Genomic DNA, 18,508 nt, shown 5'->3' on the forward strand with positions numbered 1-18,508 from the left:
GGAGAAAGTCTTACTTCTCTTCCTCAACTCAACTCTGTGTGATGAACCCTGACCCAGGCTGCCTTCGATGCCCTGCTTTCTTCACAGATCTATTCCTCACCTCAGATGGGTACCAGATGTAATGAGGGAGATACTCTGATAACCAGTTTCCTGTGAGGCGATGTTCATTAGCTGCTCTTAAGCTGCCTTCCACTTTCCTATCCTTGTATCATAGCTACTGTGTCTCTGTGCTTAACAACATGCTTCTGAGTTACTGTCTATTCAACGCCTCACTCCACTCCGATACCATGAAATCAGAGAACACCCATGCTTGGAAATGACCATCTGCAGTCACCAGGCCCCTGGGGTCGCTGTGTCGCACAGCTCCAAGGGGCAGCAGTCACGTCCCACTCCCTGGGAACAGGCCCGTGGAGCGCGCAGGCAGATGGCAGCCCTGGAGCCGTGCTGCTGGCCGCGCTGCATAAAGTGGCTCCTAAACTGCATCTGAATGGCCTCGGGAGCTTGCTGCAATTATGGATTCTGGGCCTCTGCTTCTTCTCCACTCTGCTTTCTCTTCCCTCTACCAGAGTGTGAATAGGCCTAAGATGGGGTCCTTTTTAAAAAGCATTAGTGGTGAGTCTATGATCAGCATGGTTTGGGAATAAATAATCTCACCCAACTCACCCATTCTGCAGGTGAATGAACGGAGTCCCTTAAGGATGAGATAAGAGTCATAACCAGCTGGTAAGGCCGAACTGCGATTAGGTCCCAGATCTCAAGACTTTCAACAAGGGCCTTTGTCTCCATTATTTAAACAACAAATATTGTTTACACAACAAAATGGTGTAAATGACACAAACAAAGGAAAACTAAGCAACAACAACAGAAACATTACTAGAAGGGTAAAAAGTGGCGAGACATCTCAAAGTCAAATATGAAACGTGATTTGTGTTTCCATTTGGATGGATCGCCTGTACCACGACTTGCTTCCATGGCGAACGTGGTCCTATTTGTGCACAAACACAAAACTCTGGGGATGTAACAAGGAGGGAAAGCTGAGAGGTAAGGACTTTCAAGTCAAAGGAATAAGTTTAAAGAAAACTTGGCTCCCCTAAGGACATCTATCAAGAAATTTATTAAGGAGGAATTTTGCTGGCTGCTCTGGGCTGGGTGACCTTCAAAAGATCACCACATTCAGGGTTTGGCTCTGCCAGGCAGACTTAGAGGACAGGTTCACGCCAATCCAAATCTTAAAAGCATGGTCCAGGAGCCAGAGGGCCCATTTACTATTTTACAATGGGAGCTCTTCTTGGCTTGAGATGTTATCAACAGTCTGCTACCCAGGAACAGGCACTTCTTCCTGGGAGGCAAGGACACTCCAAACACAAGCAGCTGGCTCCATCAAAAGTTGCTTCTGGAGCAAATTAGAACAAAGGGAATAAGATGCTCTCATGCCATATTTTCTCTCCATGTGGCTTTTCCCTGCTGCAAAGAACTTCCTTTGATAAGGAACTTCGCAGAAGGCAGTGGAAGATATCAGTTTTGAGTACAGGCTTCGCAGTCTGGCAGCCCTAGGGGCTTCGGCATTCATTAGCAGCTCCATAGTCACTTCTCTGAGTCTCACTTTTCTACCTCAAAGGAATAAATGAAACATTCTTCACCATTTAGCATGGTGTCAGGAGTTTATATTGGTAAAAAATCCACCTGATAACGCAGAAGACACAAGAGACTCAGGTTCAATTCCTGGGTCAGAAAGATCCCCTGGAGAAGGAAATGGCAATCCACTCCACTATTCTTGCCTGGAAAATTCCATGGACAGAGGAGCCTGGCAGGGTACAGTGCATGGAGCCACAGAGAGTCGGACACAACTGAGTATGTATCCACACAGGAGTTTAGAAAATGGTGGCTATTTCTACTGTTGGTAACACAAAGAGGAGCAGGAGACAGGTATAAGAGGCAGTAAAACAAATGTGATCTCCAATTAGCCTAATCAGGGAGAGCATACCTGGAGATGTTCTTCACTCCTAAGAGCCCCTCCTCCTTTGTACTTGTTCACAAGTACAAGGTGGGGGGGGGGCGGGGGGGGCGGGGGCTGGGAAGGCAGTAAACCCAGAAGAGCAGGAGTTATAAAGAAGGAAAGGGGGACCAGGAAGGATGCCAAGCAATGCCAAGTCAAGTCAGACTATTGCTTCGAGATAAGCCACAGAGAGACACAAGTCCTCAGGCAGGTGAATCCACTTGACACAAGGGACTTCTCTGGGTGTTCTAGCAGGAAAAACCTATGCCTTATTGATGGGACAGCAGGTGACAGGATACACTGGCCACTTGCCCCCTGATCATTGCACTCCTGTGGTCAAGTCTCACCCCACAGGGAGCTAACCCTCCTGAATGTCTGGATCGTATCCCCTAGGTTCTTCTGAAGCTCTTAGGGCTGCATTCCAGGGCCTGTGGTTTGGTATCTCATCCAGGTTCTGAAGTGGCAACAAGAAAGAGCCAGAAACTCTAAGACTAGCTGGCCAGCAGCACAGAGACATGCAAGGGCAAGAACCCAGAATCCAGTGGATGGCTGGATGATTCCCTGGGCTGTGAGTGCGTGAGGTGGTTGGGCCAGATGGATCAGAAAAGGCATAGAGAACGTGTGTCTGGTATGCCCATCTCCTCCCCTCCCACATACTCACTCTTGGCTTTTCATCAGGGAAGGTTGTAATATACAAGAAGCTTCTGCCTCAGAAGCAGCTATGTAAGCAATGAGCAATATTCAGAAGAGCATAAATTTGGGGGAAAACCTGGGTTTGAAGCCAGGCTTAGCTACTTAAGAGCTATGTGACACTGGAGAAACTTTCGGACCACTTTGTGCCTCAGTTGTCTCATCTGCTAAATAGGTTTGAATGATCATCCCTTCCTCATACCATAATACCTACCTCTAGACTTATTTCAGGAATGAAATTACACATACACACAAAATGAATAGAACGGCACCTGACATGTATGTAATAAGGGACACAGAAAATATATTTGCCATCACTGGACATCTGTTCCACAGTCTGACATCTGATTTCCTAGGCGCTCTGGCTAGGGGGCCCGTCTCTCTCTTTCCACTCAGAGTCCTGACTAGCTTCTCGGTTCTATGATGAGCTTCGTGAACTTAACCCAGGCTGTCTCTCTGCGCCTTTGCTGCTCTTCCCCGCTCTTGGGTACCTCAGGTTGTGGACGTGTAGCTCTCATTAGCCTCTCCTTTGTCACCAGGCTCAGTCCTGGTCTGCTCAGTCCTGTTACTGCCAGGTTCCCGGGATGACAAGTATGAAATCTTTGACATGTTTTCTCAGACAGTGCAAGTGTTACCAGGACCATCTTATGCAGGTCCTGGGACTCACAGCTCTCCCAAAGTAAATAAAAATGCTAATTGGCTGCCTGACTACATCTCTCAAATCTCCTGAAAAAAGCCCATCGTCCTGCCACTTGACACCCCAAAGATGAGCTCATTAGGAAGCTGCTGATGAAGAACCTCAGCGACGAAATGACGGTGATCACTGTGACTAACCCGTTCAGAGCTGAGTCACTCATAAGGGACAGCAGCACCTCCACAGGAAATGATGCTGAAACAGGGCCTCAGTTCACACAGTGAAAGATGGGCTTCATTTGGATCCCAAGCTACCTCCCAAAACCCTCCTTCATCACCCCGATTTAATAATAAAACACTACCTGGCTTAACATCATCAGAGTCAAAATGCTTCGACATTCAAAATATAGTGGACACAGTAGTTAAATCAAAGACATCAAAGGAACTCTTAGAAAACCACTGTCAAAATACTTAGCAATACATGTCTGCTATTGGTAAACAAGCATGCCAAGTACATGGACCTTTAAATGGGGGTTTCTGTAAATTCTCTTTGTGATAGTTAGCTATCGACACATCTAGTCAAGTTCAGTATTCTACTCATGAATCAGCAACCACTTCACTACTTCCAATTCATTAGAAAGTTTCTCTACCTCTTATGATCAGAGAAAAAAAAGCTTGACAATCATTCTATGAACTTGTTAGGAGTAAATCCAGTCCAGTGTGCACTCTATCCTTCGTAAAATCCACACACAAAGAAAATCCCAGAAAATCCTGTAGTCACAAAAATCCCGTGTTTGTGACTGCCACCAAAGATTGGTCCCCCCTTGAGCCGTGTCTCACATCTCAGCTCAACTTTTCAGGCCCATGATTGCTGCAGCGGCCAGTTCTGTGCAGGTGTAACTGGACAGAATTTTGCCTCAGCTGCACCGGGCGCCTCTCACTTGCTGCCCAGGACTTCAACGCGTGCCTCCTGGGAAGGTCACAGGCCCTCACTCAGCAGTCCCGGGGCCTGTGCAAGCCTGGACTGGCAAGCGAGTGGACACCTCACGGGGAAAGTCTTGACCAGTGGGGATCAGGAACAGGTGGAGAAATGCTCTCCTTTCATCTTCTGGCAGAAAACTCTGCCCTGCTTCTCGGAGGGTCACAGAGAGAGTGTACCCCAGGTGCCCACGGTGGTGAGTAGCTCAAAGATGAACCACTAGATAGGCTTTCCCGCCTTTGCTGTTTCCAGTCTTCCACTTCTATTGCTTGAGATAATTTCTCAGAATGAACTACTCACAAGTCAGCCCTGTCTCCAGCCCTGTGTTTGAGCAGGGTACCTCGGCTGAAAAATTTTTTTCTACTGTATCAGCTCTACACATTGGATTCATAGCAATGAAACTTAATTTAAAATATTCTTCAGAGTCAAAAGCATAATGGTCACATAGGAGATTATCCTAGGTACCCATCCATTCTGGAAGCCCTACCAAAGTATCTAGGTCTGTAAACAAAGTGGACTAGTTCATGGGAACCATGGTTCATGAAACTACCCATCGCAGATGGGGTGTCCCAGAAGGCAGACTGCACCACACTTTGACCTGCAGACTGTTTACATCCCTGGGAGGCACACCTGAGGACAACAGAGGAAGGATACAGGAAGGAATGGGTGGAGAAGTCAAGTCGTAATGCAGCCCAACAATGGCCTCCCCTGACCCCACTGGAAGCCTAAGACTAAACTGGCTTGCCAGAATTGTCACGTGTTGGACTGAAATAACTGGACTTTCATACCTTCATATGAATCAGTCATTGAATGTGGACCACTCCAGGACAGGGAGTGACCCTGGATGAATGGCTCTCTGTCCATGAAACAATCCCTGAATGGGGTGATACTGGAGGCCATCTGTGGAGTCCATGCCCAGATCCTGGGCCAACATCTTCCCTGAAGAAACATGTCCCCCAAAGAACCACTGAAGAGCTGGAGGAGAACCTCAGCCCAGCAAAGAGAAAATCAGGAGAGACAGGGACGCTGTTTCCAGATATGTGATAAGCTCTCGTGTGGAAGAGATACTGTGGATAAAACTAGAAACAACTGGTGAATATCTGCTCATGGGTAGGAAGATTTCACCTCAACAGTGAGGTGTACGGAGAGCTATCTAAAGAACTGGGGATGTGTCAGTAAGGATCTTACGCAGATGTAAAACGAAGTCTGCATATGGAGCAAACCCAAGAGAGAATATCAAGTTTCTTTCCAACCTTGAGATTCTCTGATTCCAAGAGTCAGAGCAATGTTCATAATACAAAACTGTCACTTATGCATCATTCATAAGCAGCACTATCAGCCCTTAGGCACAAAAAATAAATATGAAAGTTCTATTTGTCACAGCTCCATGAGGAAATAAAGTTGCTAAGCAATAGGCATACTGACTAGTGACTGCAAACACTTCCCAACTTCCAAACACTCACCTCACCAATAAACATCTGTTCATCTACCTACATAACTACCTAGCTGTCTCTGTCAACATATCCACCTATTTATCCTTTGCTCTTCTGCAGTAAATGAATCATTCCAAGTATACCTATTGCCACCACTGGGCAAGAAACCAAGATTTCTTTTGGGACCAGACAGCAGGACTAAGCTATCCTAAGGCAGCTCAAAATCTACATATCTAAAACCAAGCTCACCTTTCCTTTGTCCATACCACACTCCATCTCATATTTCTTCTATAATCCTTTATTTTGTTAATGGTGGTCTATTAGCTCAAACATTCCAAGCCAAAAATGTTAGAGTTTGTGAGTTTCAGAGCCAGACAGGCTTGATTTATGAAACTGACTTTTTCCATTATTATATGGACATCAGCAAGTTACATAAACTCTTCTGAGTCTCATATTTCTTAATTACATCATTGGGATAATACCTATTTCATTGGGTTGTCTTGCAACAAGGGGACCCTATGAGGGAGAAAAGTTACTAGGAACTGGAAGAAGAGGACAAAAAAGACGACACCATTTTCTTTTTTTCCTGTTTTTGCCAAGAATTGGCCCAAAGTTTCTAGATGAGAGAGGAAAGTCTCCTTCTCTATCATCCTGTTCATTCACACTTTCTGTTACTCTAGAACCTTATTCTGGTATATCTAAATGCTAGAATACAAATTAAACAATCATTTTCAGCCTCATATCTATTGCAAATATGCTCAAAATTCCAAGTGACCTACTTTTTGTACAATGGCTGGTAAATTGGCAACTGTTCAAACTTAAATAATATAACAAAAGGTCACTTTAAATAGCTATGTAGCTGCACCTATGGCTTCTAATACTCTCTCCAGGCCCCTATACTAAAGATCAAAGGTACACATTTGATCAAAACTCCCCCAACATTTCACATCAGTGTTCCACCAGCCAGCAGGATCCTTTCTTTTTCCATCACAGCACCCTAAAATTGCCCAGAACCTTTCATCAGCTGATTTAACAAAGTCTTGATCCTAGGTTTCCTTAACACAGATGCCTCCTGGACATCTCATTTATAATTCTCTATATTCTTATTATCAAATCCAATCTGCACTGTTTCGCTTTTGAAGTTCTTACCACCCATAGCTGAACATTGATTAATATGCTGGAGCCTCCCCATTCATTAAAATGGTGAGGCTTGGCAAATGGATGCCTAGATGGCTACTTCTTTATAGACTACCATCCTTCTTACTCCCTCCATGTCCCCCACCAAACCTCCACCTCCCAAGAGACCATTGATTTTGTAAGAGTGGAGCACTGTGAGTTTTAACAGCAGTACTCTAACAGAGCAGCAGTGTATCATCCCATAGTTCACAATCACCCTGAGCATCATTTGCTAACTCATCACGTGAATGGTTGGATGTTCTTCACAAGCACCATTAATAATTCTGTGTATGCTGGCTCCTAAGGAGAAAGAATCTACTTTTGCTTTTCTTCCTTTGAGGGAAAAAGAATTATTCCTAAGGCCACTAATCTCAAAGTGCGTAAACAGCATTCATTGAATAACAACTCTGTGCCAAAGCTTTCATGGACAGTATCTCACTGACTACTCAAACAACTCAGTGAGGCATATGAACCCCATTTTGCAGAAGGAAAACTTGAGGCCCAGGGATCCTGAACTGTGTAGGGCAAGTCATGGATGATTCAACCCCAGTCTCCTCTGTCCCTTTGTGTCTCTGCTCAGGTTTGCAGTTCCTTGTGTTATAGTAGAAGCTGGTGGTCTACTGGAAGCACAAATTTTGGGAGAGGGAACATTCCCAAAGGGAGAGATCCTGGGCAGACACACCTTTCTCAAGTTCCAGTTCCTTAATTGGAAGCCCACTACTTATTTTTTGTTTCTTTAACTGAAATAGAAGAAAACAGAATTCAGAGTAACTGTAGATTATGACAGAATGATCATCTTAAGGAGAGTCTCACCTACTCTGCTTTGGTATGGTGTACAGACTAAAATGAAACCACCAACCACTAGAAACAGCACAACTGTTCAAGATTTCACCTTTCTGTGATTTCAATAGCTTCCTGCAAAAAAAAAAAAAAAAAAATCCCAGTCTCATCCGTCATTCATAGAGCTAAGGTTTAATCTGCCTCCCCATCATAGTTATTGATCTAGTGGGCATGGACAAGTTGCCGAATCTCTTTAAAGCCTAAAGGCATACTTGAGGAAGTTGGTTGAGTGGTGGTATACTGGACAGATGGAGAGGAAAAACACTAGAACAAATATCAGAGGAGAAAAGCGTCTGATTCATAGACTTCTTTAGGGGAGAAATGAAGAAATGGACAGGTAATGAGGAACCAGATGCATGGTAAACACAAGCTGATCGTTTTTGATGATGATTCTTTTGATGTCTCACTTCTATCAGGAACTAACCAAGCCACCTAGTTCTTACTCATTGCTCAAAAGAAACAGTTTTTCCAAATTACTTAATCTTCTATGTTTTTCTTATGACTCAGGTTAACATATTGCCTTTTTTAAAGCTAAAATAGGTTACTGACCCTCTGAAAGTAGAATTTTCCTGTTTAGTGAAAGTGAAAGTGTCTCAGTCGTGTCCAACTCTTTGCGACCCTCATGACTATACAGTTCATGGAATTCTCCAGGCCAGAGTACTGGAGTGGGTAACCTCTCCCTTCTCCAGGAGATCTTCCCAATCCAGGGATCGAATCCAGGGCTCCGGCATTGCAGGCGGATTCTTTAGCAGCTGAGTCATCAGGGAAGCCCAAGAATACTGGAGTGGGTAGCCTATCCCTTCTCCAATGGATCTTCCTAACCCAGGAATCCACCTGGGGTCTCCTGCATTGCAGGCAGATTCTTAATCAACTGGGCTATCAGGGAAGCCCGCTTCCTATTTAGTGATGTTCCTAAAAAACCATGTCTTATAATGAAAAGCAATCACAAAGTGTAAGACAGCTTTTGACTTCTAGAATATAGTGTAGAATGTGGTAACATGCTGGAAAAAAAGGATTGATCTAGAAACCAGAAGATAAGGATTCCAGGCATTCCTTTCTCTGTTGAAATGATCTAACGTGGAAACCACATAGGAGTGTTTCATAGACGTGAAACCCATAACAATCTTAAATTTCTATCCTAGTTTAACCATTTTATTTTAGTTGTTAGCTTCTCCTACTAAAGAAGGCAAAACTTTTCCTTGTTCGTTAGTTAATTCATCTACCCATTCATTTTCTTAATTCAAAAAGAATTTTTGAGAGCGTACTATATACACAGCAATGAGATACAGATTTGTGACAAAAGAGAAGCATTAAAAAAAACAATAAAAGTTCAGAAGAGATAAACACTGTGTATGGCTGAGAATAACTATCCTAATTGGAAAGGCTTCTTTGGGCTTTTTTGAGAGTAACTATCCTAATTAGCTAGCAAAGCAATGTTCAAAATTTTCCAAGCCATACTTCAACAGTATGTGAACCGTGGACTTCCAAATGTTCAAGTTGGATTTAGAAAAGCCAGAGGAACCAGAGATCAAATTGCCAACATCTGCTAGATCCTTGATAAAGCAAGAGTTCTAGAAAAACATCTACTTCTGCTTTATTGACTATGCCAAAGTCTTTGACTGTGTGGATCACCACAAACTGTGGAAAATTCTTCAAGAGATGGGAATACCAGACCACCTGACCTGCCTCCTGAGAAATCTGCATGCAGGTCAAGAAGTAACAGTTAGAACTGGACATGAAACAACAGACTGGTTCCAAATAGGGGAAGGAGTACATCAAGGCTGTCTATTGTCACCCTGCTTATTTAACTTCTATGCAGAGTACATCATGAGAAATGTTGGGCTGGATGAAGCACAAGCTGGAATCAAGGTTGCTGGGAGAAATATTAATTATCTCAGATATGCAGATGACACCACACTTATGGCAGAAAGCAAAGAAAAACTAAAGAGTCTCTTGATGAAAGTGAAAGAGGAAAGTGAAAAAGTTGGCTTAAAGCTCAACATTCAGAAAACTAAGATCATTGCATCTGGTCCCATCACTTTATGGCAAATAGATGGGGAAACATTGGAAACAGTGACAGACTTTATTTTGGGGGGCTCAAAAATCACTGCAGATGGTGTCTACAACCACGAAATTAAAAGACGTTTGCTCCTTGGAAGAAAAGTTACGACCAACTTAGACAGCATATTTGGAGAAAGAAATGGTGACCCACTCCAGTATTCTTGCCTGGAGAAGCCCAGGGACAGAGGAGCTTGGTGGACTGCCGTCTATGGTGTCACACAGAGTTGGATATGACTGAAGCGACTTAGCAGCAGCAGCAGCTGCTGCAGCAGACAGCATATTAAAAAGCAGGGACATTACTTTGTCAACAAAGGTCCGTCTAGTCAAGGCTATGGTTTTCCCAGTGGTCATGTATGGATGTGAGAGTTGTACTATAAAGAAAGCTGAGCACCGAATAATTGATGGTTTTGAACTGTGGTGTTGGAGAAGACTCTTGAGAGTCCCTTGGACTGCAAGGAGATCCAACCAGTCCATCCTAAGGAAATCAGCCCTGAGTATTCATTGGAAGGACTGATGCTGAAGCTGAAACTCCCATACTTTGTCCACCTGATGTGAAGAACTGACTCATTTGAAAAGACCCTGGTGCTGGGAAAGATTAAACACGGGAGCAGAAGGGGACGACAGAGGATGAGATGGTTGAGATGGTTGGATGGCATCACCAACTCAATGGACATGAGTTTGAGTAAACTCCAGGAGTTGGTGTTGGACAGGGAGGCCTGGCATGCTGCAGTCTATGGGGTCTCAAAGAGTCGGACACAACTGAGCAACTGAACTGAACTGAACTGACCCTGATTAGAAGGGCTTCCCAGGTGGCTCAGCTGGTAAAGAAACTGCCTGCAATGCAGGAGACCCCAGAGACATGGATTCTACTCCTGGACTGGGAAGATTCCCTGGAGGAGGGCACAGCAACCCACTGCAGTACGCTTGCCTGGAGAATCCCATGGACAGAGGAGCCTGTCGGCTACAGTCCATGGGGTTGACTGAAGCGACTGAGTGCAACACACTGCACATCCTAAGCAGAAGGCATTCTGGCACTTGAGCTGGTCCTGGAACAGTGTTTGACATGCAACTGGTGTTCTGTAAATATTTATTAATAAATTAATGTTATTCAATCACTCCATTAAATAGTGAATTAGAATGAGCAGGTAAGATTTCAGCAGGTGGATACAGAAAAGGAAGTTGGTATGGGGAAGGCAAAGAGACTTGGAAGTGACACAGAACACATGGAACGGAGAATTTTCTGGACTTCCAGAACACAGATCACCTGAGAGAAAAGGTATGACCAGTATAATAGCTTGCAGACACAAAGCTTTAAGTGAAGGGTTTAAGAAGTTTTGCCTATTATCTTACAGGAAGTAGGGACTCATCGACTTTTTAAAATTGATGGTACACAGAGGCATACTTAAGCAATAAGCATAAAGGCATACTTGAGGGACATTGGCTGGTTGGTGGTGTACCAGACAGATGGAGATGAGAAAGACCAGAACAGAGATGTTAAGATGGCATCACTATTGTCTACCCAATATCCCCTGAAGGATAAAAAAGAAAGACTGGGTCCCGTACCCTGTTTTGCATTGTGTCTTGTGCTCTCAAATCCAACCCCACTTCTTGGAGGCTTATTATGAAAATACTCAAATGGTGGTTTATAGTATAAACTCAAAAGTCTTCTGATATAAACACTGAGGGAAAATGGGAGAAAGTGCTACTTACAAATCTGGTCAGAATAACTCTGGAATGAAATATTATAATTTCGCAAAGAGATGAAGCATGACTAAGGAAGAACATGCATTAACTGGCCATAATTGCTGCTAAAAATTCACATGACATTAAATTAAGTTACTTTAACCTTAAATTAAGAGTCAAGAATGTGCACAGAATAATAACATTCTTCCTCCAATCATCCGTGTTTAATTTAACTAATGGTATAACTCTGATGGCACTTTTGGCATATGGCTGCATAGTCATCTTAGAACTTTCCAAAGGCAGTTCTTTTGGCAGAGACAGAAATTCTGTTAACCCCTTGCTAAGCTTCCCATTGGTTATTATTTAAAATTATTCCATTTTAGTAAAGCCCATGAACAGTTCAAAAGACAACTTCAATATTCCCTAGCTGAATACTTATTTAGCTAGAACATCATTTTCACTGAAACATTCATGTATAACCAAAACATCTTATAACAGGTTAATTATAAAGTACCATTTGTCTGAGTAACTCGGATACTAACATTTCTATTTCAAGGGATATTTTGCCTGATGTCAAACAAAACTTTGATCTGACAATGTCTATAAAATATAACTATTAAAATGTTCAGAGAAGAAAATACAGGGAAGTAAAAGCGGCAAGATGTTGAGAGAAATTTTCTGAGTTAATGTGCTTCTGAGTGAAATTCTTCTCATTTTTCTCTATTTTTTCAAATAAGTAGGTATTAATTTTATATTAAAGTCCAACTTAAACAATAAATGGAGTCTTTCTACCAGGAGCTGCTATTAACTCTAGAAAACAGTGGAGCTGGACCTGGGATTCAAAGAGATTTCTGCAACACAAACATAAAGGTTTGCTTTATGAGCCTGTCAGAGTGGGTAACACATGGATAGCACTCAATAAATAGCAAATGAATAAGACATAGCATAGAATAACAAGTCAATTTGAGCTATTCCCTTTTATAAAATTTCAGTTCGTTAGCATGATGCCAAGCAAAACACGTAATTGGTTATAAAATGTTAATTTCCACCTGATTGTTGTAGCAGAACTGGTAGAGTGAAATCCTGGGGAAAATCCAGGTGTTCTTCATTAGCTATTTCTTGGCCCTACATTCAAGCCTAAAGTTTTCAAAACACAGACCCAGACACTAGTGAAGCTACAACATAGGGAGATGGCTATTTTGGATAGCCTAAACTATCCTCTTCACCTAGGATTTATACAGTACTTTTTGTTCTAATTTTTGAAGTATATACTTCAATGTTTTAATTACTTTCCTATCTTATTAAATATTACATTTGATACTTTCTTGTAGACTCAAGTAACTTTTAGGAACATTAATTACTGAATTATCATACACTATAATAAGTCTTAGTGAGATTCTTATACTCCAAATGCTATGATTTTTGAGTTGTGAGTTTTGTTTTGTTCTTCATTTGCAGTTTCTAAAATGTGCCTTGCAGTGTTTAAACTTTTTTACACACATTTTCTCTTTGCACAGAATGCTTCCCAGTAAATTCTTGCTCCACCTATTAAATTCCTACTCATCACTCTCATCTTTCAGTAGTCAGTTTTGCTGATAGCTCAGACTGAGTTACTGTTCTCTGTGTTTCTTATATTCTTTGATTGCTATATTATCTTACTCCAAAACCTAAGGGCTTAAAACAATTGATATTTATTATATCATACAACTTTTGTGGGTCAAAAATTTGGAAGTGACTTAGTGGGTGGTTCTGGCTCAGAGTCTCTTATGACACTGTGATCAAGATGTTGGCTAGGGTTGCGGTCATCGGATGGCTTGACTACAGCTGCTGGATCTACTTGCTGGCTAATTTGTGTTGGCTGGTACAGAAAGCCACAATTCTTCACTAAGTGGATCTATCCCCAGGGCTGCTTGAGTATCCTTACAACATGGCAGCTGGCTTCTCCCAGAGTGAGTGATTCATGAGAAATAACAAGGAGAAAGTCACATTGCTTTCTATGGTCTAATCTCAGACATCACACCAATCATTTCTGCCACACTCTATTCATTACAAGTATATTCCTAATACGAAAAACAAATACAGCACAAAAAAAGAAAATTACAGGCTAATATCAATGATGAACATAGATGCAAAAATCCTCAACAAATTCTAGCAAAGAGAATCCAACAACACATTAAAAGGATCATACATCATTCAAGTAGGGTTTATCCCAAGAATGCAAAGATTCTTCAATATACACATATCAGTCAATATGATATACCATATTAACAAACTGAAAGATAAAAGCTATCTCAATAGATGCAGAGAAAGCTTTCGACAAAATTCAACACCCATTTATGATGAATATTCTCCAGAAAAATCAACATAGAAGGAACCTACCTCACCATAATATACAATTACACACCAGTCAGGATGGCTGCTATCCAAAAGTCTACAAGCAATAAATGCTGGAGAGGCTGTGGAGAAAAGGGAACCCTCTAACACTGTTGGTGGGAATGCAAACTAGTACAGCCGCTATGGAGAACAGTGTGGAGATTCCTTAAAAAACTGGAAATAGAACTGCCATATGACCCAGCAATCCCACTTCTGGGCATACACACCGAGGAAACCAGATCTGAAAGAGACACATGCACCCCAATGTTCATCGTAGCACTGTTTATAATAGCCAGGACATGGAAGCAACCTAGAGGCCCATCAGCAGACGAATGGATAAGGAAGCTGTGGTACATATACACTATGGAATATTACTCAGCCATTAAAAAGAATTCATTTGAATCACTTCTAATGAGATGGATGAAACTGGAGCCCATCATACAGAGTGAAGTAAGCCAGAAAGATAAAGACCAATACAGTATACTAACGCATATATATGGAATTTAGAAAGATGGTAACAATAACCCTATATGCAAAACAGAAAAAGAGACACAGATGTACAGAACAGACTTTTGGACTCTGTGGGAGAAGGCGAGGGTGGGATGTTTCCAGAGAACAGCATCGAAACATGTATATTATCTAGGGTGAAACAGATCACCAGCCCAGGCTGGATGCATGAGACAAGTGCTTGGGCCTGGTGCACTGGGAAGACCCAGAGGGATGGGATGGGGAATGAGGTGGGAGGGGGGATCAGGATGGGGAATACATGTAAATCCATGGCTGATTCATATCAATGTATGACAAAATGCACTACAATATTGTAAAGTAATTAGCCTCCAACTAATAAAAATAAATGGAAAAAAAAAAAAGTAAAACCATTCTAAGTGTTGTGGATAAGAAAAAGCCTGAAATGTTTCATGTTGTCTGGTATGTTACTATTTGGAGTAACTAAAAACTCATGATGAAGAATTAAAAAAAAAAAAAAGAAGGAACCTACCTCACCATAATAAAGGCCATATACAAAAAACCTACAGAAAACATTATTCTCAAAGGTGAAAAGCTCAAAGTGTTTCCTCTAAGATCAGGAAAAAGACAAGGGTGCCCACCCTTAACACTATTATTCAACATAGTTTTGGAAGTTGTAGCTACAGCAATCAGAGAAGAAAAACAAATAAAAGGAATCCAGATTGGAAAAAAAGAAGTAAAATCCTCAATGTTTGTAGATGATATGATACTATACATAGAAAACTCTAAAGATGTCACCAGAAAATTAGTTCAGTTCAGTTCAGTTGCTCAGTCATGTCCAACTTTTGCGACCCAACGAACCACAGCATGCCAGGCCTCCCTGTCCATCACCAACTCCCGGAGTTCACCCAAACCCATGTCCACTGAGTCAGTGATGCCATCCAACCATCTCATCCTCTGTCATCCTCTTCTTCTCCTGCCCTCAATCTTTCCCAGCACCAGGGTCTTTTCAAATGAGTCAGCTCTTTGCATCACATGGCCAAAGTATGGGAGTTTCAGCTTCAACATCAGTCCTTCCAATGAACACCCAGGACTGATCTCCTTTAGGATGGACTGGTTGGATCTCCTTGCAGTCCAAGGGACTCTCAAGAGTCTTCTCCAACACCACAGTTCAAAACCATCAATTATTCGGTGCTCAGCTTTCTTTATAGTTAGTAGAGCTATTCAATAAATGTAGTAAGGTCACAGGATATAAAATTAATATACACAAATTTCTTGTATTCTTATACACTAACAATGAAAAACCAGAGAGAGAAATTAAGGAAAAAATCCCAGTCACTATAGCAACAAAAAGAATAAAATACCAAGGAATAAACCTACCTAAAGAGACAAAAGACCTGTATGCAAAAAACTATAATACACTGATGAAAGAAATCAAAGATCACACAAACAGAAGAAGAGATATACCATGTTCTTCGATTGGAAGAATCAATATTGTGAAAATGATACTACCAAATACTACCAAATACTACCAAAAACAATCTACAGATTCAATGCAATCCCTATTAAACTGCCAGTGGAATTTTTCCACAGAACTAGAACAAAAAATTTCATAATTTGTATGGAAACACAAAAGATCCCAAAAAGCCAAGACAATCTTGAGAAAGAAAAATAGAGCTGGAGGAATCAACCTTCCTGACCTCAGACTATACTACAAAACTGCAGTCATCAAGACAGTATGGTACTGGCACAAAAACAGAAATATAGACCAATGGAACAAGATAGAAAACCCAGAGATAAATCCAAGCACCTATGGACAACTTACCTTTGACAAAGGAGGCAACAATATACAATGGAGAAAAGACAACCTCTTCAATAAGTGGTGCTGGGAAAACTGTACAGCTACATGTAAAAGAATGAAATTCTAATACTTCCTAACAATATATACAAACATAAACTCTAAATGGTTTGAAGACATAAATGTAAGGCCAGAAACTATAAAGTTCTTAAAGGAAAACATAGGTAGTACACTCTGACATTTTATAAATCACAGCAAGATCTTCACTGACCCACCTCCTAGAGTAATGGAAATAAAAACAAAAATAAACAAAGTGGACCTAATCAAACTTAAAAGCTTTAGCACAGCAACAGAAACAATAAACAAGATGAAAAGACAGGTGTCAGAATGGAGAAAATCATTGCAAAAGAAGCAACTGACAAAGGATTAACCTCCAAAAAATATATGCAGTGCATACAGCTCAATATCAGAAAAACAAACAGCCCAATCAAAAAAAAAGAAAATCAAAAACAGACATTTCTCCAAAGAAAGATGTCCAATAAATGCATGAAAAGATGTTCAACATTGCTCATTACTGGAAAAATGTAAATCAAAACTACAATGAAATATCACCTCACACCAGTCGGAATGACTATCATAAAAAAATCTACAAACAATAAATGCTGAAGAGGATGTGGAGAAGAGGGAATGTTTTTGCACTGTTGGTAGGAACATACACTGATACCACCATTAGGGAGACAGTATGGAGATTCTAGAAATAAAACTACCATTTTTGTTTTTCAGTCTCTAAGTCGTGTCTGACTCTTTGTGTCCCATGAACTGCAGCATACCAGGTTTCTCTATCTTCCACTTTCACCAAGAGTTCATTCAAACTCATGTCCACTGAATCAGTTATGTTATCTAACCATCTCATCCTATGATGCCCCTTTCTTGTTGCCTTCAATCTTTTCCAGCATCAGAGTCTTTTCCAATGAGTTGGCTCTTTACACCAGGTAGCTTGAAAACTGGAGCTTCAGCTTCAGCACCAGTCTTTACAATGAATATTCAGAGTTGATTTCCTTTAGAATTGACTGGTTTGATCTCCTTGCAGTCCAAGGAACTCTCAAGAGTCTTCTCTAGCACCACAGTTCAGAAGCATCAATTCTTTGGTGCTCAGCCTTCTTTATGATCCAATTCTCACATCCAGACATGACTACTGGAAAAACCATAATTTTGACTATATGGACCCCAGCTGGCAAAGTGATGTCTCTGCTTTTTAATATGTTGTCCAGATATGTCATAGCTTTCTTTCTGGGGAGCAGGATTCTTTCAATGTCATGGTTGCAGTCCCTATTCGCAGTGATTTTAGAGCCCCAGAAAACAAAATCTGTTACTGCTTTCATGTTTTCCCCTTCTATTTGCCATGAAGTGATGAGACTGGATGCCAGGATCTTAGTTTTCTGAATATTAAATTTCAAGCCAGCTTTTTAATTCTCCTCTTTCACCTTCATCAAGAGGCTCTTTAGTTCCTTTTCACTTTCTGCCATTAGTGTGGTATCACCTGCATATCTGATGTTGTTGATATTTATCCTGGAAAACTTGATTCCAGCTTGTGATTCATCCAGCCTGTCATGATGTACTCTACATAAAAGTTAAATAAGCAGGGTGACAATATACAGCCTTGTCATACTACTTTCCCAAGTTTGAACAAGTCCGTTGTTCCACATCCAGTTCTAACTGCTGCTTCTTGACCCACATACAGGTTTCTCAGGAGACAAGTAACACAGTCTGGTACTCCAATCTCTTTAAGAATTTTCCACAGATTTTTATGATCCACACGATTAAAGGCTTTAGCATAGTCAATGAAGCATAAGGAGATGTTTTTCTGGTATTCCCTGGCTAGCTCCATGATCCGGTGAATGTTGGCAATTTGATCTCTAGTTCTGCTGCCTCTTTGAAACCCATCTTGAACATCTGGACATTCTCAGTACATGTACTGTTTGAAGGATTTGGAGTATAAACTTGCTAGCATTTGAAATGAGTAGAATCATGTGGTAGTTTGAACACTCTTGGCACTGCCCTTCTTTGGGATTGGGATGAAAACTAACCTTTTTCAGTCCTGTGGCCACTGCTGAGTTTTCCAAATTTGCTGACATGTTGAGTGCAGTACTTTAACAGTATCATCTTTTAGGATTTTAAATAGCTCAGCTGGAATTCCTTCATCTCCACACGCTTTGTTCATAGTGATGCTTCCTAAGGCCTACTTCACTTAATACTCCAGGATGTTTGGTTCTGGTGAGTGACCATACCATCATGGTTATCTGGCATAAAGACCTTTTTGTATAGTTATTCTGTGTATTCTTGCCATGTCTTCTTAATCTCTTCTGTTTCTGTTAGGTCTA

General features: G+C 41.3%; 1 protein-coding gene across 6 annotated transcripts in view; it reads right to left on the bottom strand.

The window, feature by feature from the left end:
* The window catches only part of CPQ (carboxypeptidase Q), a 529,074-nt gene that overhangs the window by 256,186 nt on the left and 254,380 nt on the right, over nucleotides 1-18,508 (bottom strand). The window lies entirely within an intron of this gene.

The sequence above is a fragment of the Cervus elaphus genome, chromosome 21 (assembly GCF_910594005.1).
Source record: "Cervus elaphus chromosome 21, mCerEla1.1, whole genome shotgun sequence".
Taxonomy (NCBI): Eukaryota; Metazoa; Chordata; class Mammalia; order Artiodactyla; family Cervidae; genus Cervus; species Cervus elaphus.